Genomic DNA, 14,416 nt, shown 5'->3' with positions numbered 1-14,416 from the left:
CTCAGTACTGGTAACTATTGGATGCTAAACCTTTTACAATCAACATGATAACCATTCTAACAAAGAATTTTCTGAACACATATGTCAATGGCCCCAAAACTGAGATACTCTTAAGATTTCCTTCATGTGGATTTTCAGGTCACAAATGACAAATAGATTCCATCTCCAATGCAAACTCCAGTTACTCAGGAGTAACTGTCTGATGCTGTGTTAGGAAGAAAAATAGGTGGCATGTGTTTAGTCTGCCCAGAGGGGAATGGCTCTACTATTCATTTTCAGTTTAATAATTTTTTTAATTTGATGCAATTTTTGTTTCACAATGTTGAAATTAGATTGATAATGGTTGTCATTTCTCAAAGCCTTTTTCCTAAATTCACCCTTCACAGATTTTTGTTCTATTATATTTTAGATTAGCATAATTATAACTCTCTGGCATATGCAACTTTATGTAGATTAGGCATGATACAGATGAATAATCTAGATCATTTTTTTCTTTTACTCCAGCAATAAACGATTAGTCTTATTTTCTCAAATATATTTCCAATCTGTCATGAATTGATGCTTTAAAAATATAATAAAAGTGAATAATTATAAAAAGGAATCCATAAGATAAAATTTTTAAATTATTAAATTCAGCAAACAAAAAATTGCCCTGTCCATTAATTATAAAAGTTCTAAAACACTCTCAATTATTGTATTTGTCTCAATGAGACTCATTAACACCTTTTATAGACCAGTGAGTGTATGAGGAGTACAGCTGGAAAATCATAGACCACTTTTTTTTTTATAAATCTGTTTCTATTCTTCACTCAACAAATATTCCTGGCCTGACAGGGTGAAGCACTGCACTAGGGTTCTAGGAATTCAGAGATAAAAGGCATTCTCAATCTTCATGGAAAGTGAAGGAAAGATAAACAATTTTAATAGAAATGGTATTCAGTAGAAGATACTAGTCGTCATGGGTAACATGGAAGTGTGGACGATGCTGAGAATCCTGGAGCTGAGAAGACTGTGTCATGAATATTTCTCTAGTGTAGGAACCATGTGCCAACTTAGGGACAGTGTCTTTGTTCAAGCATACGTCTTTTCCATAACCTCATACTCTAGAAATATTGGTTGAATACGTGTGTTACTAAACTGAGAAGTGAAAACTGCTTGTGTATTTACAATACAACAAAATAACAACCGTCCATGATTGCAAGTTGAATCACTTGTGCTCCTTTGACTACATTCTGAGCTATTTAAATGTATTCAAAGCCCAATGATTACATGATACATCACCACAGCAATTGAACTTTTAGGAAATAATGTATTTCCAAACGCCCTCTGCTACAGCCCGTAGTAGTCTCTGATATTGAAACCAGACTTGATATCCATGACAGGCAAGATGCTTAAAGTGGTGTTTGGCTGGAAGTATTGTGAAATGATGATTCAGGTATTTTAAAAAGCTTATTATCTTCCTCAAAATGGAGACCATTTATCATTTTTCTACTGATTTAACACTGATAGCTAGAAAGAAATGTATGTTTCTTTCTTGCCTCAAATTACCTTTCCTTATCTTTAATGGCTACATTCTCAATTCATCTTTTTGATGGCTTGTAATTTGAATGGCTAAACAGTACCACTCAGACTCATTTTCCTTGTAAAATATGTTGGTTTTAAATTACACATGTCTGTTTGAGGCTGAAGAGCCTGTGAAAAATGTTTACTTGAGTTGGATATCACAGGGTTGTTGCAGTTACTGAGATATGCCAGCCTGTAGTTCTGAAGCAAATGTTATTATACAGTATATTAATTGTATAAAATTGTCATTGTACAGTATATTAATTGTATAATAATGAGACTGACATTTCATTTAATAGGCTTAGGAAATTGGGAAGTTAAATTATGTTTAAAAAATTGATAATCTGGTCCTTGTTTCTATTCTCATTACCTTTAACTACATTATATCAGAAGAGAAATAACATTACATGTGAGAGGAACATGCCATACAGATAAAATAGAATTATATGTGAAGAGACTATTATTAGATTAATATTGGTTAAGAGAGGGGATCCCTGGGTGGCTCAGAGGTTTGGCGCCTGCCTTTGGCCCAGGGCACGATCCTGGAGTCCCGGGATGGAGTCCCGCGTCGGGCTCCCGGCATGGAGCCTGTTTCTCCCTCTGCTTGTGTCTCTGCCTCTCTCTCTCTCTCTATCATAAATAAATAAATAAATAAATAAATAAATATTTTTAAAAAATATTGGTTAAGAGATTAAACTATAGTCCATTTATTCTAATGCCAGATCAAATGTTAAAAAATAATGTGGACATTAGAAAATGAAAAGGTAGCCATCTGAATAACTGATTGCAAAAATGCAGATTTTTAATACTCCTATTACTTGACATGAAAATTTTGCTATGATTTTGTAGAGTTATATGCATATAAACTAAAAATACAGCATATGTGTATGATTTTCTAGAGTTATTTACATATAAAAATACGCATATGTTTTTATTTATATCATACTATGGTGTACTCTGAACTAATTTAGAAGCTAGGTGATTCCATATAAGGTACTTATTTCTTCCTCCACATTTGTGACCTAGACTTTGAGGCTAGTCTTCATTCTAGATGGAGGCAAATTTGAAGCTAGATCACAGTAAATCTGTTGGCTAAGCATTGGCAGATATAATGGTGAAGACCTTAGCTGCAGAAAATGGTATGCTGCTATGATCCATCTTTTAGTGTTTGTACTGATTCCCCACAAAGACACATTTCACCTTATATGGCTACTGGTGGGGAAGGAAAACCTGACTAAACTTCAGGCCCCACGCTACAATCCTACCTCTATTGCCTGCTGCCAGATTACTCTGGGACGGCTGCTTCTTAGCTACCACCATCATCCTGCTCAGCCCCCTCCTCTTTTGAACATGTCTAGATCAACATTTGTCCCACACGTGTCTCCTTTTTCCAAGCACAGATTTTGAATTGGAATGTGACTATGGTATTGACTGTGCATTGAAATAATGATGCCAGGCTCCTCTTACAATTGATAGCACTTCTTCTAGGACTAAAACTTTTTACTCTCTCTATCCTAACCTTTTATCTTAAATTAGTTTAAGTTATAAGAAGTTCAAAGAATAGTACATAGTTCTTATGTGCCCTACCGATCTTCCCCCAGAGATTGTTACAGCTACAGGATATTGTTAAAACTAGGACTATTGACTATTAACTACTATTAGCATAGGTATAGGTCTTATTCAGATTTCACCAGTTTTTACATGTACTTTTAAATTTTAAAGTGTTTTAGTTCTATGAAAATTTATCACATATGCAGATTTGATCAACCACCACCCATTACCAAAATAATATTCTGTTACCACTAATAAGCTTGCATAGGTAACCTCTTAATCATAATAGCCTTTTCCAACCCAAATCCCGGGCAAGCAAGAATCTATCCTCTATTACTATCTTTTTTTAAATTTTTTTTTAAGTTTTATTTATTCATGCTAGACATAGAGAGAGAGAGAGAGGCAGAGACACAGGAGGAGGGGTAAGCAGGCCCATGCGGGGAGCCTGACGTGGGACTCGATCCCGGGACTCCAGGATCGCGCCCTGGGCCAAAGGCAGATGCAAAACCGCTGAGCCACCCAGGGATCCCCACCTCTATTACTATCTTTTGTCACTTTAAGAACATTACATACATGGAGCCATGCAATATAGGTGACCAATGTATTTCTTTCAACATAATGATACCTGTTTCATTGAAATTGTTCCATGTATCAACAGCTTATTCCTTGTTATTAGAAGATAGTATTTCATGTAATGAATGTAACACAGTTTGTTTATCCACTCACCCACTGAAGCACAGTTAGGTTGTTTTTAAACTGGGACTATTGCAAATAAAACTGCTGTAAAGATTAATATATAGTTTTTTTTTTTTTAAGATGAACATAAGCTTACAAATCTAGAATAAATATCATGGAGTGGTAAGTATATATATATATGTGTGTATGTATACATACATATGTAAGTAAATATATTTAATATACTTACTAGTATAAGAAACTGACATAAGAATATTATAAGAAAAAAAAAGAATATTATAAGAATGGTAGTACCATTCTGTCTTGCCACCAGCAATATATGCAAGAGCAACTATTTTCACACCCTCACCAACACTTGATTGTAAGTGATTTTTATCTTAGTCATTCAAATAGGTACTATAATAGTATGCCATGGAAGCTTTAAATCTGTATTTTCCTTAATAATTTATATTGTTGAATATTTTTTCATGTGCTTATCTGCCATCTACATATTCTCTTTTGTAAAGAGGTTTTTCAAGTCTTTTTGCTCATTTTCCTTCTGGATTTATATGCTTCATTACTACTGAGTTTATAGAGTATTTTAAAATATATTTTAGACAAAAGTACTTTGTTGCCTAACTTGTTTGCAAATGTCTTCTCTTATTTGGCTTATTTTTCATCTGTGTCATAGTCAGTTGTAGAGAAATAGATATTAATTTTGATGAAGTCCAATTCATTATCTTTTATGGATCATGTCTTTGGTGGTATGCCTAAGAATGCTTCTTCTAACATCAAGTCCAAAGATTGTCTATGTTTTCTTCTAAAGCGTTTTGTGTTTTACATCCAATAGATGTCTATTTTGAGAAGTACTAGTTCTGTGGAGTTTAAATTACTATTATTATTTTTTAAAAATATTTTATTTATTTGACAAAGAGCGAGCCCAAGCAGGGGGAGCAGGAGACAGGAGAGGGGCCCGATGTGGGGCTCAATTCCAGTACCCTGGGATTACAACCTGAGCTGGAGGTAGACACTTAATCCACTGAGTCACTCAGGTGCCCTGAATTATTTCTAATGGTATTTTTTTGGAAAATAATCACTAAGGTATAGAAATTCCAAAAAATGAAAATAAATATAAATTTTATTCTTTCTCAAAAAATGCAAAATTTATATTCAAACCCAATAATCTTGTCATCTCTGCAAATTGTGAGTCTAGAGTTTATTTATTTTTGTTAAATCAATAATCTTTAAGATTATAAACTATTATAATTATGTGTAAATAATTTAAAATGCATGGGTAAATATATATACATTCTTTTCAAAATAAAATTATATGGTATTACTCTATGTACATGAATTCTATGGTAGTATAATGATAGATTTGCTTCTATAGATTTAATTTGTTCTGTTCACTAAGAAAAGTTCAAAATGCAAAGAACATGTACAGCTTACTTATTAACCATATTCAGAATCTTAATTGGCTTTGTTTTTTTGTTTTTTTTACTTTCAGTATCTTAAAAAATTATCATCCAACACTACAAACTGAAATGGCTAAGGAATTAACTATTTCTCATAAAAGTAAAAAAAAAAAAATGAATCACAATTCATTAATTTATTCATTCTACCTATAATTTAAAATGGACTAAAAAAATAAAATGGACTTATATTACTTAGACTTTATTATTTACTTTAATTTAGTCTCTCAGTAGCAAGGGCAAAAGAAATGGAACCTAACAGTAGTTAGTACTTGTGTACCAGAAATGAAGATCTCCCTAGCCCCCTTCCCCATAAAGACCATAATCACAGATAGTCTTCAAAATGACCTAAGAGTTTAGACTCATTTATTTTTTTTAATGAGGTAATTAATTTTCAGGGAGATGAAGTAAATTATTTAAAAGTATCAGTATGTAGCATCTTCAAGATTTCAAAACACAGAGTAATTCTTGAACCTTCTTCTATCCACTTAAGACTATTTAATATATCAGGTCATTTAAAAAATCTAGTTGAGGTAATGGAATGAAATGATATTATCTTTATGCTAGAAAATTTGAGCAAAGCACAACAGTAAAAAAATATACATATACTGTTGACTTTCTTGTTCAATGTTTTTTAGTTGATAAAATGCTGACAAGTATTCTCAGTTAAGAACTGGTATTTTATCCTACTAAAAAAATTACCCCTGCAAATAAATAATAGAAATACAAACAACATGATAAAAACAGGTGAAAAATTTGAACACTCATAAAAGGAGATATACAAATGTAAAGGAAGCATATGGAACGTGTTTAACATTGTTAGTCATTAGAAACATCAAAATCACAATGAAATTGTGTTTTACATACTTTCTAGAAAAAAAATAAATTTAAAAGATCACCAAAACCAAGTGTTGGTGAGCTATGAAACTGGAACTCTTACATATTACTGAAGAGAGATATCATCTTGACAAATACTTTGGAAAATGGTTTGGCAAGTTCTTCTAGAAATAACCCTATGCCTGTCATATGAAACAGCATATCTACTTCTAGATTTGTATTGAAGAACAATAAAAACATACACCCATGTAAAGACTTAGAAAAATTGGCAACCCTCTCTGTGTCCATCAACTGGAGAATAGATAAGCAAAGTTTGGCATATTCATACAACAGATCACTGCTGAACAAGAAATAAGAGCAAATTACTAATATATTTGACCTGGCTGAAATGCTAAAACACTGCTGAGCAGTGAAAGCCGTGGGCAAAAGTATACATACTCTGTTGTTCAATTTATAAGAAACACTATATAAGATAAAAATCAACTATAGTGTCAGAAAGATCAATATTTGCCTAGAGCCCAGGCTGTAGAGGGATTACTATATATGGAGTTATGTTGGAACTCATAGAAATGGACAAAATATTTAATACCTTGATTGTGATGATGGTTGTTACATCAGTATATGCATTTGTCAGAGTGTGTAAAACCATATGTTGAAAATGGATGCATTTTATTTTTTAAAAAATCAATTCACAATAAACTTCATGTATAAAACTTTGATCAACCGTATGGAATTTGAAAAATGGAGTAGTGCATGTTTTCATAAGATGGAAGGACAACAGGTAGTGATATAAGCCTGAGGAGAAAAGAGGACAATTAAGTGCACATTCAAGGCAGTTAAAGTTGAACTAAACAAAGAAGAAAGTGCGGCGATTCTTAAAGAGGTTATTTTTGAGCTCTCCTCCAAGGATACAGATAGAAATAAGAATGGCATGAAAATAATAAGTGGAAAACTGACATATGCAGGGATCAGAGAATTGTGACCTTTACTGTAAATAGTAGGGCTTCACTGATAAGAAATTGAAAGTAAGTGAACTGGAGCAATATAAAAGGAAATCATAAAAAGAAAATTTTTGGTTGCCCAGATCTGAGCTTTAACATTTTCTACATGTAGGTCTTTGAAGAAATATCTTAATAAGTTCTCTGTGATTCAGTTTTTACAAACTAAAGTAAAAAAAAAAAAAGAAAAAAGAAGAAGAAGAGAAAAATATGAGGCTCTAAGATCATGCTATAGGATTACTCTCATTATTAAATTAGATCTGTCTATGAATGTTCTGGCATAGTGCCTGGAGCTCTTTGACCCTAAGGATATTGTAGAAGCTAAGAATTGCTTCTCTTCACTAATGAGTATTATAAATACAGTTCTAATGAATATTAAACTTCTTAGATTATTTTTACCATAAAAATGAAACAAAATAATTAAAAATGATATATTCTATAATAAATATTTCCTAAGCCACACAGTAATGTTATTATTTACTATAGAACACATTCCAGAATCTATGAAATATATTTTATAGTAAATATAATAATTATATACATCAAAATATTTACTTAAGTGCAATAAGGAATTATTTATTAGTTATATTACAACATTATAATGATGTGCATATGTTGGAACCCAGGGAATTAAAAAAAAACAAATTTCTTAAAATGAAGATAATAAGAACAAATTATTTTTCCAAATATTAGTGAATTTTAATATGGCCCTAGAATTACATGGAGAAGAGTTACAAGCTAGAAAAAAAAATGATCAAATAAATTTTAACATAAAAATAGAAGAAGAATGCTAAGAAAAAATGAAAACAACCACCATCAAATAAAGAGCCAAATAAGAAAACCAACAGCATAAAAGATCGTTGAAATAAGTGACATTGCAAAACAGAGTATTCCTCACATACAAATACTGATTTATTAAACAGTTCATCCCTCTGTTGAGAGATAGAGGAAGAAGGGAGGGAGAGGGAGCGAGAGAGGAATGAGATGTAGAGATGTAAGACTGACGAGAGAGGATTGAAGTGTCTGCTGTTCTACAACAAATGCTACAAAAAGAAAGACAGATTTACAAGTAAGAGAAAAAAATGAACACTTTCATCAAAGATGCTGGCCATTAGGCATGGGAAGACGGAGAGTAAGATGAAAAAATGTCTCAGGAGGGCTCAGGAGACAGATGGAACAGATAAAAGACTAAAAAATCAGCTTGTTGAGGAAAAGTCTTCCAAAAACATTCTAAATTCAGACTCTGAATAACTTGAAGACCTGCTGAGAGAATGTCTGTCAGGAATAGAAGATGATGTATATAATAAACAATTAATGGTTTATAACAGAAAGTGAGGGAACTTCAATGCAAACCCTCTTCCTAATTACAAGCTAAAGTCACAAGTATCCTTCAGAATTTTGATAAATCAAGTTACATACAGTTATATACAGACCTGGGCCAATAGACTAAAACATTACACTGACCCAGCTCCCCTTTCATGTTTGTGTTACTAATTGATTCCCACTACAAAGGAACTGAAATAGTGGCTAAGAAGGGTCTAGGCTAGACTGGACTGCATGGTTGCCTTTAATGCTCAAAAATCATTTGGATTTCAAACAAAACAAAACAAATTTATTTGGGTCTCAAGGTTTTTCTAGTGCTCTGCTCTTTCTTGCTATTCTTTAAAATAAAAAATTATTAGAAGAATTTGTGAACAACCATAAATGTGGGGATGAAAGGCTCTTAGAATGCAGCTTTTCTTGCTGTAGGCAATAAATGAACCCTTGAGCATATAATTATAAATTATATTTCTTTAACATTTATTGATAACTTAAATTTCATTTTCATTAAATAATACCTTCCATGCACTATGAAATCAGAGGTCCTTTATATTCATTCATGGCAAATCCTACTTTTTCAAAATCTTCAAAAATCTTTATGCATTTGGATTTTCTTTTTTTTTAAGATTTATTTATTTATTTATTCATGATAGACATAGAGAGAGAGAGAGGCAGAGACACAGGAGGAGGGAGAAGTAGGCTCCATGCAGAGAGCCCGACGTGGGACTCGATCCGGGACTCCAGGATTGCGCCCTGGGACAAAGGCAGGCGCCAAACCGCTGAGCCACCCAGGGATCCCCCATCTGGATTTTCATATATTATATTAGAGTCGAATATATTTGTTAGTTGAGAACTATTATGTTAAATCAACAATTACAAAAATTTCCATAAGAATCATACAAATATTTACTGCTGATTTGATCAGTGTCTACGGTAATAGATTTCCCCTGGGTTTTACATCCATGGACAACAGCCTTCTTCTAGGATCTTCATTCTAAACTCATGATCCTGGCAGATGGGCAGCCATAGTCTGCACAACTGAAGGGATGATCTCCCATGGCCTGTGTACATGAGGCCAGTTTTCTTGGTGACACAACTAGGTAAAGGGGAATTCTGAGGTATTTATATGTTAATATAGAGTTGTATCTCATTATTTTTATCTCTGAAAAGTTGTATGGATAGCTTAACCATTTCCTTATTGCAATGCAATTATATTCTGCTTTATTCAAAGGGTGTTTCAGAAAATGCTTTAGGGACACCTGGGTGTCTCAGCAGTTGAGCGTCTGCCTTTGGCTCAGGGTGTGAACCCAGGGTCCTGGGATTAAGTCCTGCATTGGGCTCCCCACAGGGAGCCTGCTTCTCCCTCTATGTCTCTGCCTCTCTCTGTCTCTGTGTCTCTCCTGAATAAATAAATAAAATCTTAAAAAACAAGAAGGAAAGAAACATACTCGTACATGATTCTTTATACTCATTTATATGTCTAGAAGATTTAAATGTAGAAGTATTTTTAATCTCCAGAAGATATATTCCTTCCAAATGTTGTGCACAGTTTACTTCCACCAATGGTGTGTGAATGAATTATATTACAGCATCCCTACATACTAGATAACATGATATTTTTATATAAACCTTTTTATTTTAATGAATTTCTCCTTGACCACAACTGATACTGAACACCAGTACCTCTTATTGTTTTCAGGGATCTTTTATATATTCTCAAAGAAAAAAAAATCTCTTCTACATTTGTTATAAATATTTTCTCCCACTTTGTAATTTGTCTTTTAATTTTTTTGTAGGGCATTTTATTACATGGAAAGGGCAGGATGTCTTGATTTGTTTTTATTTATGAAGTATACCTCTATGAAGTTTTTTCTCCTTATGACTTTTTGGAGTTTTCATTTTGGCTTAAAAATATTCAAAACGTTAAAAAATATGAAAGTGCTTCTATTATAAATACTCTTATGTGTTGTGTATTTAGCAAAAAATAAGAAGTTTTTTAACTCAAAGATTTACATACTGTGTTCTATACTATTGTAGACAGAAAAATAGACACCCCGACATGTCCATGTCCTAATCCCTGGTAGCTGAATGCATTATCTTAAATGGGAAAAGACATTTGTAGAAATAATTAAATTAGGAATCTTGAGTTAGAGAGATTATCCTGGATTGGCCCAAGATAATCACAAAAGCTTTTATAAGTGAAAAGGGTAGGAAGGAAAGTCAGAAGCAGAAAATAATATTTAGAGATGTGACTAAATGGAAATTAAAGTAATAAAATTGCTGGTTTTGAAGATGCTTTCCACAAGTCAAGGAATGAAGAAAGTTTCTAGAAGCTAGAAAAAATGGTGTGCAGCAGAATTTTCCCCTGGAGCCTCCAGAGAGAAATACAGTCCGTGCTGACAAACTGATTTTAGCCCAGTGATTCCTATTTCCCATTTCTGACTTTGTAACTGCAAAATAATAAATTTGTGTTGTTTTAAGACACCAATTTGTCATACTTTGTTATAGCAGCAATAGGAAAATGATACACATACTAAAATAGGCAAGTAAAATATAATCTCAGTACGTGTGTGACTGAGGAAGAGGAGAAAGGGTGAGGTTATTATAGAGTGGGACTCTCCAGTACAGCAACCATCAGCCACAGACTTGAGCAGAAAAGGAGAAAGGGCTTTTCGTAGACAACTGGCCACTTCCACCATTAATAATTGTTCAAAGTGACAACATGACCAAAAAAGACCCAAGGCAAAAAAGCATAAAATGATATAAAGAGTGATAGGAAATTTTGATAAAATGTGTGTTCCACTCAAGAGATTAAAATGATCCTAAATGCTGGAGAACATCACAGCCTGATTATTATTTTTGAAACAAAACCATAAAACGATACATAAAAGGCTGACATTCAATACACTTGTACGATAAAAGATGTCACAAACAAAAATAACAAGTGACAGAATGGGAGAAAAATATTTACAACATACGCTGCAGTTAAAAGATCTTATCCACACTATGTCAATGTTCCTATAAATGGAATCTGAAACAAGAGTAAAGGAAATAAAAGCAGAGAAGCAAAGAGACAAATGGCTGCAAATGAATGGACGTTTTGTGAAAGAGAAACAACTGACCAATCAATGTATGAAAACTTGGTCAATGCTAATGTTATTCCTAATTCTATATCTAAAATTAATCCTTAACTTAATTTTATGACTAGGTTGAAAGAGAGGGCAATTTGTACTGTCTAAGAGTAAATTACTAGTGTCTTGATTTAGACAGAACATAGGAGATAAAACAGGAGAAGCGGACATCACTTTCTGAGAATTTCATTACTTGGAATCTGTGAAGAGTTGGAAGATAAAATTAAGCTAAATTGCTGCTTTATAGCTCTTATCTTTAGGATTGACCAGAAAAAATGAAGTTCAAATTTATCACACTGCTATGGGATAAGTCTAAGATCAATAATATTTTCCTTGTATTTCTTTCCCCCGCTTTTTAATAGAAGAGAGATACCAGACGTCTATTTAGAAGTTGCATGGTAAACAACATTTAAACTTTATGAATTGATCTTGTAATTGTAGAAGTTTCTGTTATGAACCATCCTTATTAATGCTGTTAAATTATTTTTACCTTGAATTTTATTTTCCTTGACATCATAGTACAAGAATCTGAGAACATAAGAATATTGTCCAGTAGTAACTTTTCCTAGCTGAGTTTGTTTATCTATCATCTATCTATTTATTTAGTTATTTTTCAAGATTTTATTTATTTATTCATGAGAGACACACAGAGAGAGGCAGAGACACAGGCAGAGGGAGAAACAGCCTCTTCACAGGGAGCCCGATGCAGGACTTGATCCCTAGGCCCTGGGATCAGGTCTTGAGCTGAAAGCAGATGCTCAACCACTGAGCCAAGGCATCCTCCTAGGTGAGATTTTAAGAGGTATGAAATGAGTATTCTTTTTTAAAAGTAACTGTGACCTAGCCTCATAAAGTTCTGGATATTAAGGTGGCTGATTCCTTGAGCTGTATCAAAATTCTCCTGCTTAATATTTTAAAGAATATTTTGCTCATAATGTACATGTGTACATCATTTCAACTATTTTATGTCAGTATACATTTGTCATAAATATATGTCATATCCTTTGTTACTGGAAGTAGAGAAAGTAAGGTTTAAAAACTGAAAATGTACCTAGGTTAAAGGCTTAGTTCAGAAAGTTAAAGAATCTGAATATATATAGGACCTAATTTCTAAATCTATGATAATACAGCTTTTAAAAATGTTGATTTTACTTTGCCTTAATTAAGAATCTTTAATTTTTATTCCTTAAGATCAGACATCTGCCTCAAAGTTCGAGCCAATTGTCATATCATGGCATGATGGATTTTTATTCTACTTTTTAACATTAGTCATCTCCTTTATTTGTAATTCCTAATCCATTTTACGTTTCGACCTCTCACCTGGGCTTTGGGGAGCCTTGTTATCTTGTCATCTGCCTAACTTTCAATGTCATTACGTCTACTGTATGTCCACTCTCATCTTAAAAACATGCTTTATCTCTTATCCTCAATGGCCCCTTTACTTTAACTTGTTTTCTTTTCTGAAGCTGTGCCGTGGGTCAGATATGGACAATTATTTTGCTACACTCAGTCCTGTATCATTTTTCCTCATCAGTGCTGCAGGACTGATCAATGTCCCAGTCCCCATATCCCAAGACTAATTATCTTACAGTAATCTAAATTGAATTAAATATGCTATCTCTTAGCATGACTGACTGAAATGGAAAATAATGTGAAAACTTCACTATTACTAGTGGATATAACATTAAAGGTGGAGGGGAAGCAAATGTCTTGAAAATTAAATTTGAAATGTACCTTGGCAAATACACAGCCACATCCTACTAAAAAAGTAAAAAGTACTTAATGATTCTGTTTAAGTAACAGTTTTGTATCTCATGATTCTTCTTCACCTATAAAGGAACCTGCAATTCTAGGCACTATAAACTATTGCCCTGACTTTACACAAAGCATTCTTGGAGGTATTTATATTGTCTACATGTAACAACCCTCAGAGCAACACGTTGCAAATATATATTGGGATAACAACCTATCTTGTGCAAGCCATGTGTCCTCATCCTCATATGGTCTACTGCATTGATTTAACTTCTCAAACTCTAAATTAATAGCTATCAGTAAGTATGTAATATAGAGCGTATTTTTAAAAATCACCTGTGGAATTTCCCAAATTTGGCTGTCTGGCTTTAACACTACCTTCCAATGATTCTGATTCAGTAGGTCTAGAGTAGGGCATAAGAATAGGCATTTTAGGGGCACCTGGATGGCTCAGTTGGTTAAGCATCTGACTCTTGATTTCAGCTCAAGTCATGATCTCAGTGTGGTGGTATTGAGCCTCACATTAAGTTCGGTGTTCAGTGCAGAGTCTGCTTGTCCCTCTCCCTCTGCTCCTCCGGTTCCCTCTGCTCCTCCCGTTGTTCCTCCCCCTGTGCTTGCTCTCTCTCTCTAATAAATAAAATCTTTAAAAAAATATGCATTTAAAACACCCCAGAGTATTTCTTAGGTATATTAACATTTGAGAGTCACCAAATTACCAGTAAATTTATTCATTTACATAAAAGAGTTGTTTCTAAGGCATAAAACAAACCACTGTGGTCTAAGGGGTAAATATTAGGCCTTCTATTATTTTTTTAACCTAAAAATAAGATAGAACTTAGGCTTCAGTAATATTTAATATATAGAACTAGTCTCCTTAGGTAGCCACAAAGCCTGTTGGTATGTGGGATATCTATTAGGAAGTGCTGGGTTTCCACAAGACAGAGGAGTTGTAAGGGCCATCTTCCCTTACTTTTTTTGTAAATTGCATAAGAAGGCAGTCTCGGTGTATCCAGTTAAGTTGTTTTACAGATTATGTTCTCTAGTCTTAACTGAACCAATATTTAGAAAATGGAAAACTGACTTAACAATCTTTTTACTAAAGAAAGACCAGCAATAG

Source organism: Canis lupus, chromosome 23 (genome assembly GCF_011100685.1).
Source record: "Canis lupus familiaris isolate Mischka breed German Shepherd chromosome 23, alternate assembly UU_Cfam_GSD_1.0, whole genome shotgun sequence".
Lineage (NCBI taxonomy): Eukaryota > Metazoa > Chordata > Mammalia > Carnivora > Canidae > Canis > Canis lupus.
The sequence above is the reverse complement of the archived record's forward strand: the minus strand, read 5'-3'. Positions refer to the sequence as shown.